The sequence below is a fragment of the Macaca fascicularis genome, chromosome 19, assembly GCF_037993035.2.
Source record: "Macaca fascicularis isolate 582-1 chromosome 19, T2T-MFA8v1.1".
In the NCBI taxonomy this organism is placed as follows: domain Eukaryota; kingdom Metazoa; phylum Chordata; class Mammalia; order Primates; family Cercopithecidae; genus Macaca; species Macaca fascicularis.
The window spans coordinates 61,420,652-61,442,213 of record NC_088393.1 but is presented as its reverse complement, the minus strand read 5'-3'; the positions used below and the strand labels follow the sequence as shown (position 1 = coordinate 61,442,213).

At 48.0% G+C, this 21,562-nt stretch overlaps 1 protein-coding gene, 1 long non-coding RNA gene and 1 pseudogene across 6 annotated transcripts in view; 1 reads left to right on the top strand and 2 right to left on the bottom strand.

Annotated features, from left to right (window-relative positions):
• The window catches only part of LOC123570286 (uncharacterized), a 19,708-nt gene extending 16,862 nt beyond the window's left edge, over positions 1-2,846 (top strand). For both annotated transcript variants that reach the window (XR_010583131.1, XR_012427957.1), the window contains exon 3: positions 2,362-2,846. This is a non-coding gene — a long non-coding RNA (uncharacterized lncRNA). The remainder of the gene's footprint in view (positions 1-2,361) is intronic.
• Positions 1-21,562, bottom strand: part of DPRX (divergent-paired related homeobox) — a 26,869-nt gene extending 5,307 nt beyond the window's left edge. Inside the window, exons 1-2 of one of the 4 annotated variants that reach the window (XM_005590264.5) lie at positions 21,458-21,562; positions 1,416-1,588 (exon numbers count right to left, since the gene is read on the bottom strand). The gene's annotated coding sequence lies outside the window, so the exon portion shown is untranslated. The remainder of the gene's footprint in view (positions 1-1,415; positions 1,589-21,457) is intronic. The other 3 variants (XM_045379740.3, XM_045379739.3, XM_065534847.2) reach the window with 3 other exon arrangements.
• LOC102118697 (oligosaccharyltransferase complex subunit OSTC pseudogene) lies at positions 8,236-18,366 on the bottom strand (annotated as a pseudogene).

Sequence of the window (21,562 nt, the reverse complement as noted above, 5' to 3'; positions counted from 1 at the left end):
AGTGGCACAATCTCGGCTCACTGCAACCTCCGCCTCCCGGGTTCAAGCAATTCTCCTGCCTCAGCCTCCCCAGAAGCTGGGATTACAGGCGCCCACCACCAAGCCCAGCTAATTACAGATGGCTCACACCTGTAATCCCAGCACTTTGGGAGGCCAAGGCAGGCAGGTCACCTGAGGTCAGGAGTTCGAGACCAGCCTGGCCAACATGGCGAAACCCCATCTCTACTAAAAATACAAAAAATAGTTGGGTGTGGTGGCAAGCGCCTGTAATCTCAGCTACTTGGGAGGCTGAGGCAGGAGAATTGCTTGAACCCAGGAGGCGGAGGTTGCAGTGAGCTGAGATCGCACCACTGCACTCCAGCCTGGGCGACAGGAGTGAGACTCCATCTCAAAAAAATAAAAAAAGAAAAAGCTGCAACACCTTTCAGATGCCCAGGCTCATACCATGTATACCTCTTATCTTGATGACAAGGGCAGTTTGAGTTCAGGTTCACAGAAGCGGCAGCTTTTCTTGCCATTTCAATCCATTGGAATCTCAGTTCTGCACATCTCTACTTGTGATAGTGGTTAGCCTTTGCATAAATGAGTTTGTAGCTATTTTTTTTCTTTTCTTTTTGAGACAGGGTCTTGCTAGGTCTCAAAAAACACAGCTGACTGCAGCCTCGACCTCCCGGGCTCAAGTGATCCTCCTACATTAGCCTCCCAAGTAGCTGTGACGACAAAGACCCAGGCCTAGGCTGGAGTGCAGTGGCAAAATCATAGCTCAGTGCAGCCTTAACCTCCTGGGCCTAAGTGAGCCTCTCACCTAAGCCTCCTGAGTAACTGGGACTGCAGGTGCACACCACCATACCCAGCTAATTTTCATATTTTTGTAGAGTTGGGATTTTGGCTAGGCTAGTCTCAAAGTCTTAGGCTCAAGCCATCCTCCCATCTCAGCCTCCCAAAGTGCTGGGATTAATAAGAGACAGGACTTCCTGTGTTGCTCAGGCTGGAGGGCAGTGGTTATTCACAAGCTGATTTCACTACTGATCAGCACAAAACTGTTTTTATTTTTTTGAGATGGAGTCTCACTCTGTGGCCCAGGCTGGAGCACAGTGGCATGATCTCGGCTCACTGCAACCTCCACCTCCTGGGTTCAAGCAATTCTCCTGCCTCAGCCTCCCAAATAGCTGGGATTACAGGCGCACACCACCACGCCCAGCTAATTTTTTTTTTTTTTTTTTTGGTATTTTTAGTAGAGACAGGGTTTCACCATGTTGGCAAGACTGGTCTTGAACTCCCGACCTCAGGTGATCCGCCCGCCTCGGCCCCCCAAAGTGCTGGGATTACAGGCGTGAGCCACTATGCCTAGCCAGCATGGAAGTTTTGACCTGCTCCATTTTCAACCTAGACCACTTCCCCACTTCTTAGGCAACCTGATGGGAAGTCACCATGTTGATGCCGAACTTAGTGTGGACGCCCAGTTGGCAGAGCACATTACAGCCTAGAACTCCTGGGCTCAAGCCATCCTCCCGCCTCAGTCTCCCAAGTCGCCGGACATGGCCCTCCTTGCCTTTTTTCTTCTCATCAGTGCTCTGCAGGGTTCCAGCTGGAAAAAGAGTGAAAATACTTTAGAAATAGTACTTCTAGAAAGTTCACTTCTGCCTACATTTTTGCCTACTTTTTATCTTGGGTTTAGTCATCCCACCACTTCAACTAATGTTTCGGCTGTAAACAAATAATAATGGCTGGTCCAAGTGCAGTGGTGTTTACAAATAATTGATCACAACCACTTACAAATTTCAGCATTCCTTCCCCACTCCACCGCTTTGCTTGACTAGCCTAAAATCATCATCATCATCATCACGCCACAAAACGCCATTCTCCTTGGGTACACCATTAATCTGCACAAAAAATAAGATGTCTGCCAATAATGAACAGTACATCTTTTTTTTTTAGACGAAGTCTCACTCTTGTCCCTCAGGCTGGAGTGCGATGGCATAATCTCAGCTCACTGCAACCTCTGCCTCCCGGGTTCAAGCCATTCTCCTGCCTCAGCCTCCCGAGTAGCTGGGATTACAGGCACCTGCCACCACACTCTGCTAATTTTTGTATTTTTAAAAGAGATGGGGTTTCACCATGTTGGCCAGGCTGGTCTCGAAATCCTGACCTCACGTGATCTACCAGCCTCAGCCTCCTGAAGTGCTGGGATTATAGGCGTGAGCCACCGCACCCGGCCTGATAAACAGTATATCTTTAGAGGTGAATAAGACATACCAAACAACAATTTTAAGCCACATTTTTATCTTGTGATAGTGTCAGAAACCAATTTAGAAAGAGTCAGTAATCTGCCATCTGTTTCTCTGGATTTGTCTTTTCCAGGTATTTCATTAAAAAATAATTATAGGCTGGACGCAGTGGCTCACACCTGTAATCCCAGCAGTTTGGGGGACAAGAAAGAAGGATCGCTTGAGCCCAGGAGACCAGCTTTTCAAAAACTAAAATAAAATAACATTGTACAATATGTGACCTTTTGTGTGCTGTCTTCTTTTACTGAGCGTGTTGTTTTCAAGGTTCATCCTCATGGTATAATGTGTCAGTATCTCATTCCTCTTTTTTTTTTTTTTTTTTTTTTTGAGACAGAGTCTTGCTCTGTTGCCCAGGCAGGAGTGCAGTGGCAGGATCTCAACTCACTGCAACCTCTCTGCCTCCCAGATTCAAGTGATTCTCATGCCTTAGTCTCCTGAGTTGCTGAGATTACAGGCGTGCACTAACACACCTGGCTAAATTTTATATTTTTAGTAGAGACCTGGTTTCACCATGTTGGCCAGGCTGGTCTCAAACTCCTGGCCTCAAGTGATCTATCTGCCTGGGCCTCCCAAAGTGCTGAGATTACTGGTTTGAGCCACCGCACTGGGCCCCTTTTTACAGCTGAATTATTTTCCATTGTATAAATAAACCAATCTGTTTAATCCATTCATTTGTGGATGGACAGGCTGGGAGGAGGAGGGAGCGGGGAATACCTGCTTATGGGACTTTATTTTGGAGTTAGGAAAATGTTTTGGGGCCAGGCACGGTGGCTCACATCTGTAATCCCAGCACATTGAGAGGCCGAGGCAAGTGGCTCACCTGAGGTCAGGAATTTGAGACCAGCCTGACCCAACATGGAGAAACCTCATCTCTACTAAAAATACAAAATGAGCCGTGCGTGGTGGCACATGCCTGTCATCCCAGCTACTCGGGAAGCTGAGGCAGGAGAATCGCTTGAACCCAGGAGGCAGAGGTGACAGTGAACGGAGATCGTTCCATTGCACTCCTGCCCGGGCAACAAGAGTGAAACTCTGTCTCAAAAAAAAAAAAAGTTTTGTAACTACCTAGAAGTGGTGGTTGCACAACCTTGTGATTACTAAATGCCACCAAACCGCTTATTTTTAAATGGTTAATTATATGTTATTCGTATGTCACCACAATTAGAAAAAGAACACTAAGAAGCGTCAAAGTTCAGTTATCGGAGCTACAAACACCTGCTTTCCCTCATGCTGGTACCATTAGTCCAAAGATGCTAAACCTACAGACTGCTTATTTTTTTATTTTTATTCTTTTTGAGACAGGGTCTTGCTCTGTTGCCTAGGCTAGAGTACAGTGACGTTTTATTTCATTTCATTTTATTTTATTTTAGGTTTCTTTTTTTTTTTTTTTTTTTTTTGAGACGGAGTCTCGCTCTGTCACCCGGGCTGGAGTGCAGTGGCCGGATCTCAGCTCACTGCAAGCTCCGCTTCCCGGGTTCACACCATTCTCCTGCCTCAGCCTCCCAAATAGCTGGGACTACAGGCGCCCGCCACCTCGCCCGGCTAGCTTTTTGTATTTTTTAGTAGAGACGGGGTTTCACCGTGTTAGCCAGGATGGTCTCGATCTCCTGACCTTGTGATCCGCCCGTCTCAGCCTCCCAAAGTGCTGGGATTACAGGCTTGAGCCACCGCGCCCGGCTTATTTTAGGTTTCAGAGACAGGGTATCACTGTGTTGCCCAGGCTGGTCTCAACCTCTGGGATCAAGTAATCCTCCCACCTCGGCCTCCCAAATCACTGGGATTACAGGCGTGGGCCACTGCACCCAGCAAGTTCACTTACGTGTATCTTAACCCCTTATTCTGGGTTAAAGGTAGGGCCAGCTACTGTATGTTGACATCAGAACAGCCCAAGTGCTTGCTTTAGAAATTTTCTTTTTTTTTTATTTTTGAGATGGAGTCTTACTCTGTTGCCCAGGCTGGAGTTCAGTGGCTTGATCTCAGCTCACTGCAACCTCTGCCTCCCGGATTCAAGCAATTCTCCTGCCTCAGCCTCCTGAATAGCTGGGATTACAGGCATGCACCACCATGCCCAGGCAATTTTTGTATTTGCCATGTTGACCAGATTGGTCTTGAACTCCTGACTACAGACTCCTGACTGCCAAAAACTTTTTGTGTTAAAAAAAAACCATCTTGGCCGGGCACAGTGGCTCACATCTGTACTCCCAGCACTTTGGGAGGCCGAGGCGGGGAGATCCCTTGCAGTCAGGAGTTTGAGACCAACCTGGCCAACATGGCGAAACTCCATCTCTACTAAAAAAAGTACAAAATTTAGCCGGGCGTGGTCGTGGGCACCTGTGATCCCAGCTACTGGTGAGGCTGAGGCAGGAGAATTGCTTGAACCCAGGAGGCAGAGGTTGCAGTGAGCTGAGATCACACCATTGCACTCCAGCCTGGGCAATAAGAGTCAAACTCTGTCTCCAAAAAAAAAAAGAAGAAAGAAAAACATCTCCCCCTTCCAAGTCCTTCTCCAGGAGTTCTTCCACCTTTCCTCTTGTGAGAGGCCTCAGTATATTCATTAAATGTTCTCAGTCATGCTCACTGGAGTCTGAAAAAGCACATCTCAAGAATAAGCCTGTTTTTAAGGAGAGAAAAGAAGACTTGAATGAACAAAATTTACAAATCTTAGTGGTGGTTTTCAATCACAGCTGTATATTATCATTCTCAGGATTATAAGAAAATGCCCGCGGCTTCACTCCAGGCTGAGTCCACTTGAATCTCTGCGGGTGGAGTCTAAGTATGAGGATTTGTAAATAATCCTTCTACTGCGCAAATAGGGCTGGAAGCCGCTGGCTCTGTTGCCATGTTTAGAGGGATTAAATTGGTGTCCTAAGGAGTCACCTTGGAGGCTGAGAAGTCAAGATGTGCAACAGTGGGGCCAGGAGCAGTCAACCCCAACACTCTGGGAGGTCGAGGCAGGCAGATCACCTGAGGTCGGGAGTTCAAGACCAGCCTGGGCAACATAGTGAAACCCTGACTCTACTAGAAATACAAAAAAAATTAGCCGGGCATGGTGGCAGGCGCCTATAATCCCAGCTACTCGGGAGGCTGAGGCACCAGAATTGCTTGAGCCCTGGAGGTAGAGGCTGCAGTAAGCCAAGATGGGGTGTCCCTGCACCCCAGCATGGGAGACTAGGTAAAAAGATGTCGAACAGAGTGCTTGAGACAGCCCATGAGAGCCTCATGCCTTGACTAAGACTCACTGCCAAACCGGAAGACCAGTTCTGGGAAGAAGCCTGGCCACCACGCCCAAAACATCACTGGGATTAATATGATCTGTGCCTGGGGCACAACCTCTAATCCTTTTTTCTTTTTGGAGATAGGGTCTCCCTCTGTCTCCCAGGCTGAAGTGCAGTGGCGTGATCTCAGCTCACTGCAGCCTTGACCTCCTGGGCGCAAGCGATCAGCCTCCTCCCAGTAGGTAGCTGGGACTAGGGTGCCTGCCACCATGCACAGCTAATTAAAAAGTTTTTTTGGATGGGGTGCAGTGGCTCACGCTGTAATCCCAGCACTACAGGAGGCTGAGGCGGGCGGATCACCTGAGGTCAGGAGTTCCAGACCAGCCTGGCCAACATGGTGAAACCCCATCTCTACTAAAAATACAAAAATTAGCCGGGCGTGGTGGCACGCACTTGTAGCCCCAGCTGCTCGGGAGTCTGAGGCAGGAGGATCGCTTGAGCCCAGAAGGTTGAGCTATGGTGGTGCCACTGCACTCTAGGCTGGGTGACAGAGCAAGACCCTGTCTCAAAAAAAAAAAAAAGGGCCGGGCGCGGTGGCTCAAGCCTGTAATCCCAGCACTTTGGGAGGCCGAGGCGGGTGGATCACGAGGTCAGGAGATCGAGACTATCCTGGCTAACATGGTGAAACCCCGTCTCTACTAAAAATACAAAAAACTAGCCGGGCGTGGTGGCGGGCGCCTGTAGTCTCAGCTACTTGGGAGGCTGAGGCGGGAGAATGGCGTGAACCTGGGAGGCGGAGCTTGCAGTGAGCCGAGATCACGCCACTGCACTCCAGCCTGGGAGACACAGCGAGACTCCGTCTCAAAAAAAAAAAAAAAAAAAAAAAAGGTCCATGATGAGACCTTGATATGCTATTGCCCTTTGAGAGGAATGACTGACTAGTTAGTGGTAAGTTGATTACGTTCGATCCTTTTCCCTGGAAAGGGCAGTGGTGGAGGTGATTGATTTGTGCTTCCTGTTTCTGTGGCCATGCCACCGGGAACACGCCCAATCTCATCTGATTTGTACTTCCTAGAATTGATGTGTTTTCTTTCTCTCTCTCTTTTTTTTTTTTTTTTGTGACTGTCACCCAGGCTGGAGAGCAATGGCCTGATCTCAGCTCACTGCAATGTCGCCCTCCCGGGTTCAAGCGATTCTCCTGCCTCAGCCTACTGAGTAGGTGTAAGCCACCAGGCCCAGACATTTTCTAACATCCTTGTAATCCCAGCACTTTGGGAGGCCAAGGCAGGCGGATCACTTGTGGCCAGGAGTTCAAGACCAACCTGGCCAACATGGTGAAACTCTGTCTCTACTAAAAATACAAAACAAAAGCCAGGCGCGGTGGCTCACGCCTGTAATCCCAGCTACTCGGAAGGCTAAGGTAAAAGAATGGCTTGAAACTGGGAGGCTTCAGTGAACCGAGGTTGCAGTGAGCCAAGATCAAGCCACTGCACTCTAGCCTGGGCAACAGGGTGAGACTCTGTCTCAAAAAAACAAAAACAAAACAAAAATACAGCTGGGCATGGTGGCTCCCTGTGCCTGTAATCCCAGCCCTTTGGGAGGCCAAGGAGGGCGGATCACCTGAGGCCAGGAGTTCGCGACCAGCCTGGGCAACATGGCAAAACCCCATCTCTACTGAAAAAGTACCAAAATTAGCTGGGCGTGGTGGTGGGCGCCTGTGGTCCCAGCTACTCAGGAGGCTGAGGCAGAAAAATCGCTTGAACCCAGGAGGCAGAGGTTTCAGTGAGTCGAGATTGCGCCACTGCACACCAGCCTGGGCGACAGAGGAAGACTCTGTCTCAAAAAAAAAAAGTACAACAATCAGTGCATTAGTATGAAATACACTCTTTACATCACATATTTATTATCTTACACAGAAATAGCTGCCATCATGGGATAACATAATGGTTTTTATTTTTATGTATTTATTTATTTTTTGAGATGGAGTTTCACTCTTGTCACACAGGCTGGAGTGCAATGGCGCAATCTTGGCTCACAGCAACCTCCACCTCCTGGGTTCAAGAGATTCTCCTTCCTCAGCCTCCTGGGTAGCTGGGATTACAGGTGCCTGCCATCACACCCAGCTAATTTTGTATTTTCAGTAGAGACGGGGTTTCACCATGTTGGCCAGGCTGGTCTCAAACTCCTGACCTCAGGTAATTCACTTACCTTGACAAGTGTAATCCCAAAGAGTTGGGATTACAGGTGTGAACCACTGTGCCGGGTCAGGAATGGCTTTTTTTTTTTTTTTTTTTTGAGATGGCGTTTCACTCTTGTTGCCCAGGCTGGAGTGCAATGGTGCGGTCCCTGCTCACTGCAACCTCTGCTTCCCAGATTCAAGCGATTCTCCTGCCTCAGCTTCCCAAGTAGCTGGGATTACAGGTATGTGCCACCACGCCAGGATAATTTTGTATTTTTAGTAGAAATGGGGTTTCTCCATGTTGGTCAGGCTGGTCTTGAACTCCCAAACTCAGGTGATCACCCGCCCTCCTTGGCCTCCTGTAGCTGGGATTACAGGTGCCTGCCATCACACCCAGCTAATTTTGTATTTTTAGTAGAGATAGGGTTTCACCATGTTGGCCAGGCTGGTCTCAAACTCCTGACCTCAGGTAATTCACTTAACTTGGCAAGTGTAATCCCAATGTGTGGGGATTACAAGCGTGAGCCACTTCGCCCAGCCAGGAATGGCTTTCTATTTATTTATTTATTTATTTATTTTTGAGACCGAGTCTCGCTCTGTTGCCCAGGCTGGAGTGCAGTGGTGTGATCTTGACTCATTGCAATCTCTGCCTCCCGGGTTCATGCCATTCTCCTGCCTCAGCTTCCTGAGTAACTGGGACTACAGGCACCCGCCACCACACCCAGCTAATTTTTTTGTATTTTTAGTAGAGACAGGGTTTCACCATGTTAGCCAGGATGGTCTCAATCTCCTGACCTCATGATCTGCCCACCTCGGCCTCCCAAAGTGCTGGGATTACAGGCGTGAGCCAGCACGCCCGGCCCAGGAATGGCTTTTTTAAAGACTCAACTGAAGTGTCATCTCAGGTATAACGTCCCATGGGGTTGGGGTGCTGTCCTCTAAGATGCTGTATCTGCTTATGACCAACAGTCAGTATAAGGGGCTGTGACCCTAGTAGTTAGAATACACAGGTGTAGCTCCCAGGGAGTGAAATAGAATGGGCATTTAGCAATACCCTGTCTAGGGACCCACTTGAAGAAATTGTGCTTCTTGTCCTCAAACCTTATCTGGCACGATGTCTTCATTTTGGAAGGGGGAACACTTCCACCGAGAAACATGGTAAGATTTTCTGCCTGGTGACTTTGGGCTCTACAGGCTGATTAAGCACTGGGCAGAGAAACGAGGTAGCTGGCTGGCATGGAGAATGAACCACGAGCATTATGAAGAGCCTGGGTTGCTGCTGCATATTGGGGCAGGAAGGTTCTTGTCTGGAACTCAGAGAATTCCCTATGACCAACAGGAAATTGCACAACCACAGCCCAGGAACAGTACAGTAACTGAGATAAAACCAAGGGATGGTGGAATAAGACTCTTAATAAGACGAAGTCTCACTATGTTACCTAGGCTGATCTTACACTTCTAGGCTCAGGTGATCTTCCTGCCCCAACCTCCCAAAATGCTGGGATTATAGGCATGAGCCACCATGCCCAGCCCTCTCTCTCTCTCTCTCTCTCTCTGATAACTAAGTATGTGACACTGACATTTTCCAGCAGCTCATGCTCATAAACCCCTAAACTCCTTGTTTACTGCAAGACATCAAGAAAGAACAAGTGTATCCTGCTGAAAGCATCTCACGGATAAGAATCTCTGGTTGCTTTCCTCTAATAAATACCATGGATCTGATTAGCATGTTTACAAAGAAGTTTGACCAAGGGATGTCTCCTCAGACATCACCAGGTTGGGAGAAAGAATGGATTATAGACTAGTTAACCTTTTCCTTCCTAGCAACCCGGGACTCAGATTTTTCAGAAACAAAGGCCTGCGTCACCCCAGCAGACAAATGAGTTACAAAAAATGAAGTACTGGCCCAACATGAGGAAATGTAGAAGACGTGTGGGAAACAGATGAGTATCAGTAATGGTTTGGGGGCCACATAACAATGAGGATTGTAGTTTGCTCTGGTAAACATATTGTATTGAAAATTTTAAATAGCTATAGCAGCATACAAATGCATGCCCAAGAATGTTCAGAAAATAATTTTTTTCGAGGAAAGATTGCCTTTTATATATTTTTTGGAACAGAGTCTCGCTCTGTTTCCCAGGGTGGAATGCAGTGGCGTGATCTTGGCTCACTGCAACCTCTACCTCCAGGTTCAACCGATTCTCCTGCCTCAACCCCTCCCAGCAGCTGGGATTACAGGTGCTGACCATGCCCAGCTAATTATTTTATTAGACAGCGTTTCACCATGTTGGCCAGGCTGGTCTGGAACTTCTGACCTCAAGTGATCAGCCCGCCTCGGCCTCCCAAAAGTGCCGGGATTATAGACGTGAGCCACCGTGCCTGGCCTGTATTGAAAATTTTATATAGATCATGGCTGAATCTTTCCTTAAAGGCTTAATGGCTAAATGAACTTACATATAGAAATGGGGCTGGGTGCAGTGGCTCATGCCTGTAATCCCAGCACTTTGGGAGGCACAGGTGGGAGGATTATTTGAGGCCAGGAGTTCAAGACCAATCTGAGCAACATAGCAAGCCCTTGCCTCTACAAAAAATAAAAAAATTAGCGGGGTACTGTGGCACGCAACTGTAGTCCCAGCTACTCCAGAGGCTGAGGCAGGAGGATTGCTTGAACCTAGGGGGTTGAGACTTTAGTGAACCTTGATTGTGCCCCTGCACTCCAGCCTAGGTGACACAGTGAGACTTTGTATCTGAAAATAAATGAAAAATTAAAAAAATAGGGAAATGAGCATTTTCAAGAAGCACAAGGATTGCGCAGTAGTAGATGTCCATATTATACTCTCTTGTACACCTCTAATTTTAACCTGAGCCTCGCTGTTCAGTCTCATGAAAGCAGACTCACTTGATTCTACCATACTCTCACCTCACACACGTGCCATACATCTTTTAGTATTCTGCTCTGGGGTCCTTTCTGATGTCATTTATCCCATAGAAAATAGCTTTGGCAGGCCGGGCATGGTGGCCCACGCCTGTAATCCGAGCGCTTTGGGTGGCTGAGGTGAGTGGATCACCTGAGGTCAGGAGTTCGAGACCAGCCTAGGCAACAAGGTGAAACTCCATCTCTATGAAAAACACAAAATTTAGAGATCGTGCCACTGCACTCCAGCCTGGACAACAGAGTGAGACTTGGTCTCACAACAACCATAACAAAAAATTAAAAATGGAAAATAGCTTTGGCCGGGTGGGGTGGCTCACACTTGTAATCTCAGCACTTTGGGAAGCCAAGGCAGACAGATCACTTGAGGCCAGGAGTCCGAGACCAGCCTGACCAACATGGTGAAACCCCATCTCTACCCAAAAATGCAAAAAATTAGCCGGGCGTAGTGGCACATGTCTGTAATCCTAGCAATTCAAGAGGCTGAGGCAGGAGAATCTCTTGAACCCAGGAGGCAGAGGTAGCAGTGAGCCAAGATCGCACCACTGCACTACAGCCTGGGGGACAGAGCGAGACCCTGTCTAAAGAAGAAAATAGGCCAGGCACGGTGGCTCATGCCTGTAATCCCAGCACTTTGGAAGGCCGAGGTGGGTGGATCACAAGGTCAGGAGATCAAGACCATCCTGGCTAACACGGTGAAACCCCGTCTCTACTAAAAATATGAAAAATTAGCCGGGCGTGGTGGCGGGGGCCTGTAGTCCCAGCTAGGGAGGCTGAGGCAGGAGAATGGCGGGAACCCGGGAGGCGGAGCTCACAGTGAGCCGAGATCACGCCACTGCACTCCAGCCTGGGGGACAGAGTGAGACCCTGTCTAAAGAAGAAAACAGCTTTGAATGGCAGGAAGTCAGCATGTCTCAGGGAAACCCTCAGGCAATATGGGATGAAATTAAGCACTTAAATGTCCCAGCCTTTCATCTCTGTGGCAGGGGATGAGGCAAGGGATGATATGAGGTAGCGTAAACAGTCTTCAACAGGCTTCAAAGGAATCAAGCCCTCATTGCCCTCTTCACAGGCATCAGCAACTTATCCTTTCTTTCTTTTTTTTTTTTTTTTGAGATAGAGTTTCACTCTGTCACCCAGGCTGGAGTGTGGTGGCGTGATCACAGCTCACTGCAACCCCCGCCTCCCAGGTTCAAGCAGTTCTCCTGCCTTTGCCTGCTGAGTAGCTAGGACCACAAGCATCTGTCACCAGGCCTAGCTAATTTTTTCTGGGTTTTTTTTTTTTTTTTTTTTTTTTTGAGATGAAGTTTCACTCTTGTCACCCAGACTGGAGTGTGGAGTGCAATGGTGTGATCTTGGCTCACCGCAAACTACGCCTCCTGGGTTCAAGCGATTCCCCTGCCTCAGCCACCCGAGTAGCTGGGATTACAGGCATGTGCCACCACGCCCGGCTAATTTTTGTATTTTTAGTAGAGACGGGGTTTCTCCATGTTGGTCAGGCTGGTCTCCTGACCGCAGGTGATCTGCCCATCGTGGCCTCACAAAGTGCTAGGATTACAGGCGTGAGCCACTGAGCCCAGCCTTTTTTCTGTATTTTTAGTAGACACAGAGTTTCTCCATGTTGGCCAGGCTGGTCTCGAACTCCCGACCTTGTGATCTGCCCGCCTCGAATTCCCAAAGTGCTGGGATTACAGGCGTGAGCCACTGCGCCCGGCCTCAACATGTCCTTAGATAAGGTGTTGGCTCCTCATCCTTCCCTGTCTTACTCTCCCTGCTACCTCCCTCTTGGTTTAGGATCACATTCTAAATAAACCTCTGGAACTCAAGACTTTGTATCAATGTCTGCTTTAAATAACCCAAATTAAGTCAGTGTCATTCTGATCAACAGAATGGAGGCAGAGATGCAATCAATGGGGACATAAAAAGGACATGAAAGTGAAAGGTCTCCCTTTCCCTAGAAAAGATGAATCTGTTACAAGGATAAAAGACTACTGGCCGGGCGCGGTGGCTCACGCCTGTAATCCCAGCACTTTGGGAGGCCGAGGCAGGTGGATCACCTGAGGTCAGGAGTTCAAGACCAGCCTGATCAACATGGCAAAACTCCGTCTCTGCTAAAAATACAAAATTATCTGGGTTTGGTGGCGCATGACTGTAATCCCAGCTACTCAGGAGACTGAGGCAGGAGAATCGCTTGAACCTGGGAGGTGGAGGCTGCAGTGAGCCAAGATCGTGCCGCTGCACTCCAGCCTGGGTGACAGAGCAAGACTCTGTTAAAAAAAAAAAAAAAAATCTGGAGGCAATATGAATAATTTCCATTTTTCTATCTCTGAGTCTGTAGTACTCTTTTTTTTTTTTTTTTTTGAGATGGGGTCTTGCTATGTTGCCCAGACTGGTCTCCAACTCCTTGAACTCCTTGATTCAAGCAATCCACCCACCTTGGCATCCCAAAGTGCTAGGATTACAGGCATGAGCTACCATGACCACAGTAGTATTTTTTGTTTGTTTGTTTGTTTGTTTGTTTTGAGACGGAGTCTTGCTCTGTCGCCCAAGCTGGAGTGCAGTGGCGCAATCTCGGCTCACTGCAAGCTCCGCCTCCCGGGTTCATGCCATTCTCCTGCCTCAGCCTCCCGAGTAGCTGGGACTACAGGCGCCCGCCACTGCGCCCAGCTAATTTTTTCTATTTTTAGTAGAAACGGGGTTTCACCATGGTCTCGATCTCCTGACCTTGTGATCCACCCGCCTCGGCCTCCCAAAGTGCTGGGATTACAGGCGTGAGCCACCGCGCCCGGCCTGTTTTTTCTTATTTTGTTTTTTAATTAGAAAAAGTATTTATTTCTGCTCCTTTCATACATGTTATTGTTCAGGAAACAGTCTTACACACCTATCTGAAATAATCCACCATCACACACACTAGTTAAAGCCAAAGCACAATAGGCAAAGCTGACCAGCTGTCCAGTGTTCTCAGCTCATGGAATCTTGCTTCTTGACTTTATGTTAATTTCTGAAAATCAGAAACGTCACCTCCAAAAAATGTTAAGGGGGTTGTAAAAAATAATCACTTTATTTGCTATTATAGTTGTAGGTATGGAGTATATTTTCTTTTCCTTTCTTTTTTTTTGAAACAGAGTCTCACTCTGTCACCCAGGCTGGAGTGCAGTGGCATGATCTAGGCTCAGGAAACCTCCGCCTCCCAGGTTCACGTGATTCTCCTGCCTCAGCCTCCCAAGTAGCTGGGATTACAGGCACACGCCACCACGCCCAGCTAATTTTTGTATTTTTAGTAGAAACGGGGTTTCACCATGGTGGCCAGGCTGCTCTGGAACTCCTGACCTTGTGATCTGCCCACCTTGGCCTCCCAAAGTGCTGGGACTACAGGCATGAGCCACTGTGCCCGGCCTATATTTTCTTTTTTCTTTTTTTTTTTTTTGAGACGGAGTCTTGCTCTGTTGCCCAGGCTGGAGTGCAGTGGCCCAATCTTGGCTCACTGCAAGCTCTGCCTCCCGGGTTCACACCATTCTCCTGCCTCAGCTTCCCGAGTAGCTGGGACTACAGGTGCCCACCACCATCCCCGGCTAATTTTTTTTTTTTTTTTTTTTTGTAATTTTAGTAGAGATGGGGTTTCACCGTGTTAGCCAGGATGGTCTCGATCTCCTGACCTAGTGATCCGCCTGGCTCGGCCTCCCATAGCGCTGGGATTACAGGCCTGAGCCACTGCACCAGGCCATCTATAGTTTCTTTTATTTTTTTGAGACGGAGTCTCGCTCTGTCGCCCAGGCTGGAGTGCGGTGGCCGGATCTCAGCTCACTGCAAGCTCTGCCTCCCGGGTTCACGCCATTCTCCTGCCTCAGCCTCCGGAATAGCTGGGACTACAGGCACCCACCACCTCGCCCGGCTAGTTTTTTGTATTTTTTTTTTAGTAGAGACGGGGTTTCACCGGGTTAGCCAGGATGGTCTCGATCTCCTGACCTCGTGATCCTCCCAAAGTGCTAGGATTACAGGCTTGAGCCACCGCACTCGGCCTATAGTTTCTTAAAGACATGAAAAACTAAGAACAACACGCCACTCATCATTGTTGGTATAGCAATATGCTCAGCAGGAAAAAAAAATACTGTGATAAACTTGTCTCTTTAATACCAAGAAGAAATTCTCGTCCAAGCTTCAATACACTTCCTGTGTTCTCACTAGATATTTCTTTTACTGCTGCTGTTCCTTCTTTTCTACATTTCATATTAGAGGATTGGACAGCCTTTAACACGTCATTGACAGGAGCAAATCCAGGATCCACTGATTTCTTCTCAAAGGCACTCTAACCCATCAAATAGCCCGGCAGTTGCATTCTCACGAATACTCCAGCCGTGAAAAAACTCAATAGGGGCCGGGCGCGGTGGCTCAAGCCTGTAATCCCAGCGCTTTGGGAGGCCGAGGCGGGTGGATCACGAGGTCAGGAGATCGAGACCATCCTGGCTAACATGGTGAAACCCCGTCTCTACTAAAAATACAAAAAACTAGCCGGGCGTGGTGGCGGGCGCCTGTAGTCCCAGCTACTCGGAGGCTGAGGCGGGAGAATGGCGAACCCAGGAGGTGGAGTTTGCAGTGAGCCGAGATCGGGCCACTGCACTCCAGCCTGGGCCACACAGCGAGACTCCGTCTCAAGAAAAAAACAAAAAAAACAAAACAAAAAAAAACTCAATAGGACACAGACAAATCCAATGAATAGAAGAATAAATCTATTGAGTTTTGGGATATTTGGTGTATTCGATTGATCCAGGATTATGAGACCTGAACCTCCCATTGTAAACAGGAAGCTGGATGCAAGTCCTTCCGTAATATGTTGTCCACCTTCTCTGCAGGCCAAGAAAGCTACTGGCCTCTGATGCCTTTGTTCATCAGTCATAAAGTCAACACCTGGCGGTTCAACGATCACATCGTACACGATTCCTCTGGTGATGAGGAAATAAGACACCACCACCAGAGCATACACAGTCATGGCCAACGGCGTGTGCAGCCAGAGCAGCTTCTTCAGCTTCAGGTTGGGACATTCAAGCACTAAGAACGGGACACGGTACAAAGTTCCCATGCTGGCGGCAGCAAGGGCCGTTCTCGGCCTCTATTTTTTCTTATGTTTTGAGACAGAGTTTCGCTCTTGTTGCCCAGGCTGGAGTGCAATGGTGTGATCTCGGCTCATTGCAACCTCTGCCTCTGAGGTTCAAGCAATTCTCCTGCCTCAGCCTTCCAAGTAGCCGGGATTACAGGCATGCGCCACCAAACCCGGCTAATTTTGTATTTTTAGCAGAGATGGGGTTTTGCCATGTTGGTTAGGCTGGTCTTGAACTCCTGACCTCAGGTGATGCACCCGCCTCGGCCTCCCAAAGTGCTGGGATTATAGGCGTGAGCCACAGCGCCTGGTCCATGACAGTCTTTTAAATAAATGGCACTGGGACAGCTGAACATCCATATGGAAAAAAGGTGTTTGACCTCCACCCCGTGCTATTTATACAGAAGATTAATTCTAGTGGGTTGTAGATTGAAATGTTAAAGGCAAAACAATACAGTTTACAGAAGAGCTTCATGTCTTCATGCTAGGGAAATACCTCTTTTTTTAATTTTTAAAAAACAGAGACAAGGGTCTCACTCTGTTGCCCAAGCTGGTCTCAAACTCCTGGGTTCAAGTGATCCTCCCACCTGAGCCTCCCAAAGTGCTAGGATTACAGGTGTGAGCCACCACACCCAGCCAGGAAACACCTCTTAAACAGAAGAAAAAAATGCTAACCATAACAGGAAAAATTGGACATTTCATTATATTAAAATTAAGAAAAATAAAAAGTAATAAATGAGAGAGGACTGTAGTAAAAAAACAAATAAAAATAAAAGTAAGGGTTTACATTAATCAGAAGAAGCTAGGAAAAGATTTCCCATAACATAATAGCAGGAATCTAAATCTGTTTTTTTTTTTTTTTTGAGACGGAGTCTCGCTCTGTCGCCCAGGCTGGAGTGCAGTGGCCGGATCTCAGCTCACTGCAAGCTCCGCCTCCCAGGTTCAAGCCATTCTCCTGCCTCAGCCTCCCGAGTAGCTGGGACTACAGGCGCCCGCCACCTTGCCCGGCTAGTTTTTTGTATTTTTTAGTAGAGACGGGGTTTCACCATGCCAGCCAGGATGGTCTCGATCTCCTGACCTCGTGATCCACCCGTCTCGGCCTCCCAAAGTGCTGGGATTACAGGCTTGAGCCACTGCGCCCGGCAGGAATCTAAATCTGAATCTTCATACATTCTTTAAAATTAGAAAGATCTGGGCCGGGCACGGTGGCTTGCGCCTGTAATCCCAGCATTTTGGGAGGCCAAGGCGGGCAGATCATTGGAGGTCAGGAGTTCGAAACCAGCCTGGTCAACATGACAAAACCCCATCTCTACTAAAAATACAAACATTAGCTGGGTGTGGTGGTGCACACCTGTAATCCCAGCTACTCGGGAGGCTGAGGCAGGAGAATCATTTGAACCTGGGAGGCAGAGGTTACAGTGAGCCAAGATCATGCCACTGCACTCCAACCTGGGTGACAGAGCAAGACTGCGTCTCAAAGGAAAAAAAAAATTAGATCTGGCTGGGCACAGTAGCTCGTGCCCATAATCCCAGCATTTTGGGAGGCTGAGGCGGGCAGATCACCTAAGGCCAGGAGTTGGAGAGCAGCCTGGCCAGTATGGTAAAACCCTGTCATTACTAAAAGTACAAAAAATTAGCCGGGCATGACGGCATTGGGAGGCTGAAGCACTCCAGCCTGGGTGACAGAGGAAGAATCCGTCTAAAAAAAAAAATTATAGACAGATCAACAGAGCAAAGTAAATTACAAATTAAACGCCCACAACTATAGCACCACAAATGATCTTTTAAAAAGTATATATTTAATTAAAAAAAAAAAAATAGAGAGACAGGGTCTTCCTATGTCCCCCAGGCTGGTCTGAAACTCCTGGGCTCAAGAGATCCTCCTGCCTCGGCCTTCCAAAGTGCTAGGATTACAGGCCTGAGCCACCATGTCTGACCACAAATGATCTTTTTTTTTTTTTTTTTTTTTGAGACAGTTTTGCTTTCGTTGCCCAGGCTGTAGTGCAGTGGTGCAATCTCGGGTCACTGCAACCTCCGCCTCCCAGGTTCAAGTGATTCTTCTGCCTCAGCCTCCCGAGTAGCAGGGATTACAGGCACACGCCACCATGCCCGGCTAATTTTTTTTGTATTTTTAGTAGAGACGGGGTTTCACCATGTTGGCCAGGTTGGTCTCGAACTCCTGACCTCAGGTGATCCACCCGCCTTGGCCTCCCAAAGTGCTGGGATTACAGGCGTGAGCGACAGCGCTCGGCCCACAAATGATCTTAACCCTACCTAATCCCAGACACAAAAAATCAAATAAAAATTAACCGCAGACCTAAAATCAGAAAGTAAAACAATGTTTTCTTTTAGAAGACAACATAAGGCCGGGCGCGGTGGCTCAAGCCTGTAATCCCAGTACTTTGGGAGGCCGAGGCGGGTGGATCACGAAGTCAGGAGATCGAGACCATCCTGGCTAACATGGTGAAACCCCGTCTCTACTAAAAATACAAAAAACTAGCCGGGCGTGGTGGCAGGCGCCTGTAGTCCCAGCTACTCAGAGGCTGAGGCAGGAGAATGGCGTAAACCCGGGAGGCGGAGCTTGCAGTGAGCCGAGATCGTGCCACTGCACTTCAGCCTGGGTGACACAGCGAGACTCCGTCTCAAAAAAAAAAAAAAAAAAAAAAAAATAGAAGACAACATAGAAGAATGTCTATTATATAGAGGTAAGCTAAGATTTACTAAATAGGCCCCAAAAATGTTTACAATGAAGAAAATATATAAATTAGACTATATTAAAATTAAGGACTTCTTGCTATAGCAAGATGTCTTAGAAAACAAAATAAAATTAAGGACTTTCGTTTCATTAAAAAAATTTTTTTTTTTCTCTTTCAAATTTTTGATAGAGATGAAAGTCTCGCTATGTTGCCTAGGTTGGTCTTGAACTCCTGGTTTCAAGCAATCCTCCCGCCGAGGCCTCTGAAAGTATTGAGATTACAGGTGTGAGCCACCGTGGTCCACCTGTTAAGGGTCTTACTTTTTCACCCAGGCTGGAGTGCAGTGGTAAGAGCATAGCTCATTGCTGCTGCAAACTCCCAGGTTCAAGGGATCCTACCTCCTGAGCCTCTGAGTGGCTGGGGCCACAGGCACGCACCACCTGTCATGGACAATTTAAAGATTCTTTTAGGCCAGGTGCGGAGGCTCACGCCTGTCATCCCAGCACTTTGGGAGGCCAAGGTGGACGGACCACGAGGTCAGGAGTTCGAGACCAGCCTGGCCAACATGGTGAAACCCTGTCTCTATTAAAAATACAAAAATTAGCTGGGTGTGGTGGCGCATGCCTATAATCCCAGCTACTCAGGAGGCTGAGGCAGGAGAACTGCTTGAACCGGGACCCAGGAGGTGGAGGTTGCGGTGAGCTGAGATCACGCCATTGCGTTCCAGCCTGGGCAACAAGAGTGAAACTCTGTCTCAAACACAAAATTAATTAATTAATTAAAAATAAAGATTGTTTTAGGGATAGTGTCTCCCTCTGTGGCTCAGACTTCTGTGGAACTCCTGGCCTCTATCCGTCCTTCCTCCTCAGCATCCAAAAGTGCTGGGATTACAGGTGTGAGTCACTAAGCCCAGCCAGGACTTCTGTTTTTATTATTTTTTATTTTTTTCTAGGACTTCTGTATTTTTGTTTGTTTGTTTTTGAGATGGCATCTCGCTCTGTCGCCCAGGCTGGAGTGCGGTGGCACAATCTCGGCTCACTGCAACCTCTGCCTCCCAGATTCAAGTGGTTCTCCTGCTTCAATGTCCTCAGTAGCTGGACTAACAGCCATGCGCCAGCACACCCAGCTAATTTTTGTATTTTTAGTAGAGTCAGGGTTTCACCATGTTGGCCAGCTGGTCTTGAACGCCTGCCCTCGTGATCCGCTTGCCTTGGCCTCCCAAAGTGCTGGGATTATAGGCATGAGCCACCACACCCAGCCAGCTTTTGGTTTTAAAAGGACATTATTAAGAAATTGAAAAAGCAATCCACAGAGTGGGAAAAGACATGCAACCAAGGAATTGTATCTAAAATGTAATTCCGGGCACGGTGGCTCACGCCTGCAATCCCAGAACTTTGGGAGGCCGAGACACGCAGATCACCTGAGTCAGGAGTTCAAGACTAGCCTGGCCAATGTGGTGAAATCCTGTCTTTACTAAAAATATAAAAATTATCCAGGCACAGTGGTACATGCCTGTGGTCCCAGCAACTTGGGAGGCTGAGGCAGGAGAATCACTTGAACCCGGGAGGTAGAGATTGCAGTTAGCTGAGATTGCACCAGTGCACTCCAGCCTGGGCAGCAGAGCGAAACCCTGTCTCAAAAGAAAAAAAAAAAAAGAGAGAGAAATAACTTCTATAGAAAAAAGAAAAGAAGAGAGAGAAAGAGGGAAGGAAGCAAGGAAGGGAAGGAGGGAGGGAGGAATGGAGCCAGAGAAAGAAATACTAACCAATGAGCCGGGTGCGGTGGCTCATGCCTGTAATCCCAACACTTTGGGAGGTCGAGGTGGGTGGATCACCTGAGGTCAGGAGTTTGAGACCAGCCTGGCCAACATGGTGAAACCCTGTCTCTACTAAAAGTACAAAAATTAACCAGGTGTGATGGTGCGCACCTGTAGTCCCAGCTACTTCGGAGGCTGAGGCAGGAGCATTGCTTGAACCCAGGAGGCGGAGGTTGCAGTGAGCCGAGATGAGGCCACCACATTCCAGCCTGGGCAACAGAGTGAAACTTTGTCTCAAAAAAAAAAAAACCCAAAAAACAAAAAAAAACCAAAGGAAATACTACCAAATGGAGAAATGGGCAAAAGTCTTGGACACATATTTTACAAGGGCAAAATATCCACGTGGCCAACAAACATAGGGGAAAAAAATCCTCAATCTCCTTAGTCATTAGAGAAGTGGTACTTGAGAATTATTTAGGGGGGCTTATTAGTGGCCATCTTCTGTCCCAATTCCCTAGGAAACTCTTGTTATGTAGGTTTGAAATGATTCCAAACACAGCATTTGGGGTCGTGCAGTACACTCTTCCCTTCCTTCTGGTGCGTGACTTCTTATCAGATCTCACACATGAGGCCGGGCGCGGTGGCTCATGCCTGTCATCCCAGCACTTTGGGAGGCTGAGGTGGGCAGATCGGTTGAGGTCAGGAGTTTGAGACCAGCCTGGCCAACATGGTGAAACCCTGTCTCTACTAAAAATACAAAAATAATAATAATAAAATAAAATAAAAGCCGGGTGTCGTGGCGTGTGCCTGTAATTCCAGATACTCAGGAGGCTGAGGCCGGAGAATTGCTAGAACCTGGGAGGTGAAGGTTACAGTGAGCTGAGATGGTGCCACTGTACTCCAGCCTGGGCGACAGAGCGAGCTTCCATCTCAACAACAACAACAACGATCTCGCACGTTCTCCCGTTTCCTCTTGGACCCCACATGTGAGTTGTTGATTCTGGACTTTAAAAAGGATAGATACACAAGAGTTTGACAGACGCTTTGAAAGCTTAGACTGTGGCAGGCTCATATTGGGGCTCAGAAACGGAAACCTCAAAACGAAGGCTTCCGAAGCAGCTTCAGAAGCGCAAGTTTCTTCCTGACCCTCATTCTCTCCCCAAGGCTGGCCATAGAAACGAGAAACAGTCTTTCCCAAAGTGAGCCGTAGACACCAGAATCCCTTTTCCCCAAATCCCGCCATAAAACCTAAAATCTCTGACTAATTTCCCTCCCTCTTTCCCTGTAAACACTGACCGTAAAGAATTCCTGTCCTATCTTGTTTGGTTTTAAGTCTATGGCTCTCATTCCAGGGAGGCTTCTGTCCTCTGCCCAGCAGGAGGGAAGGCTGCTCAGAAAGGC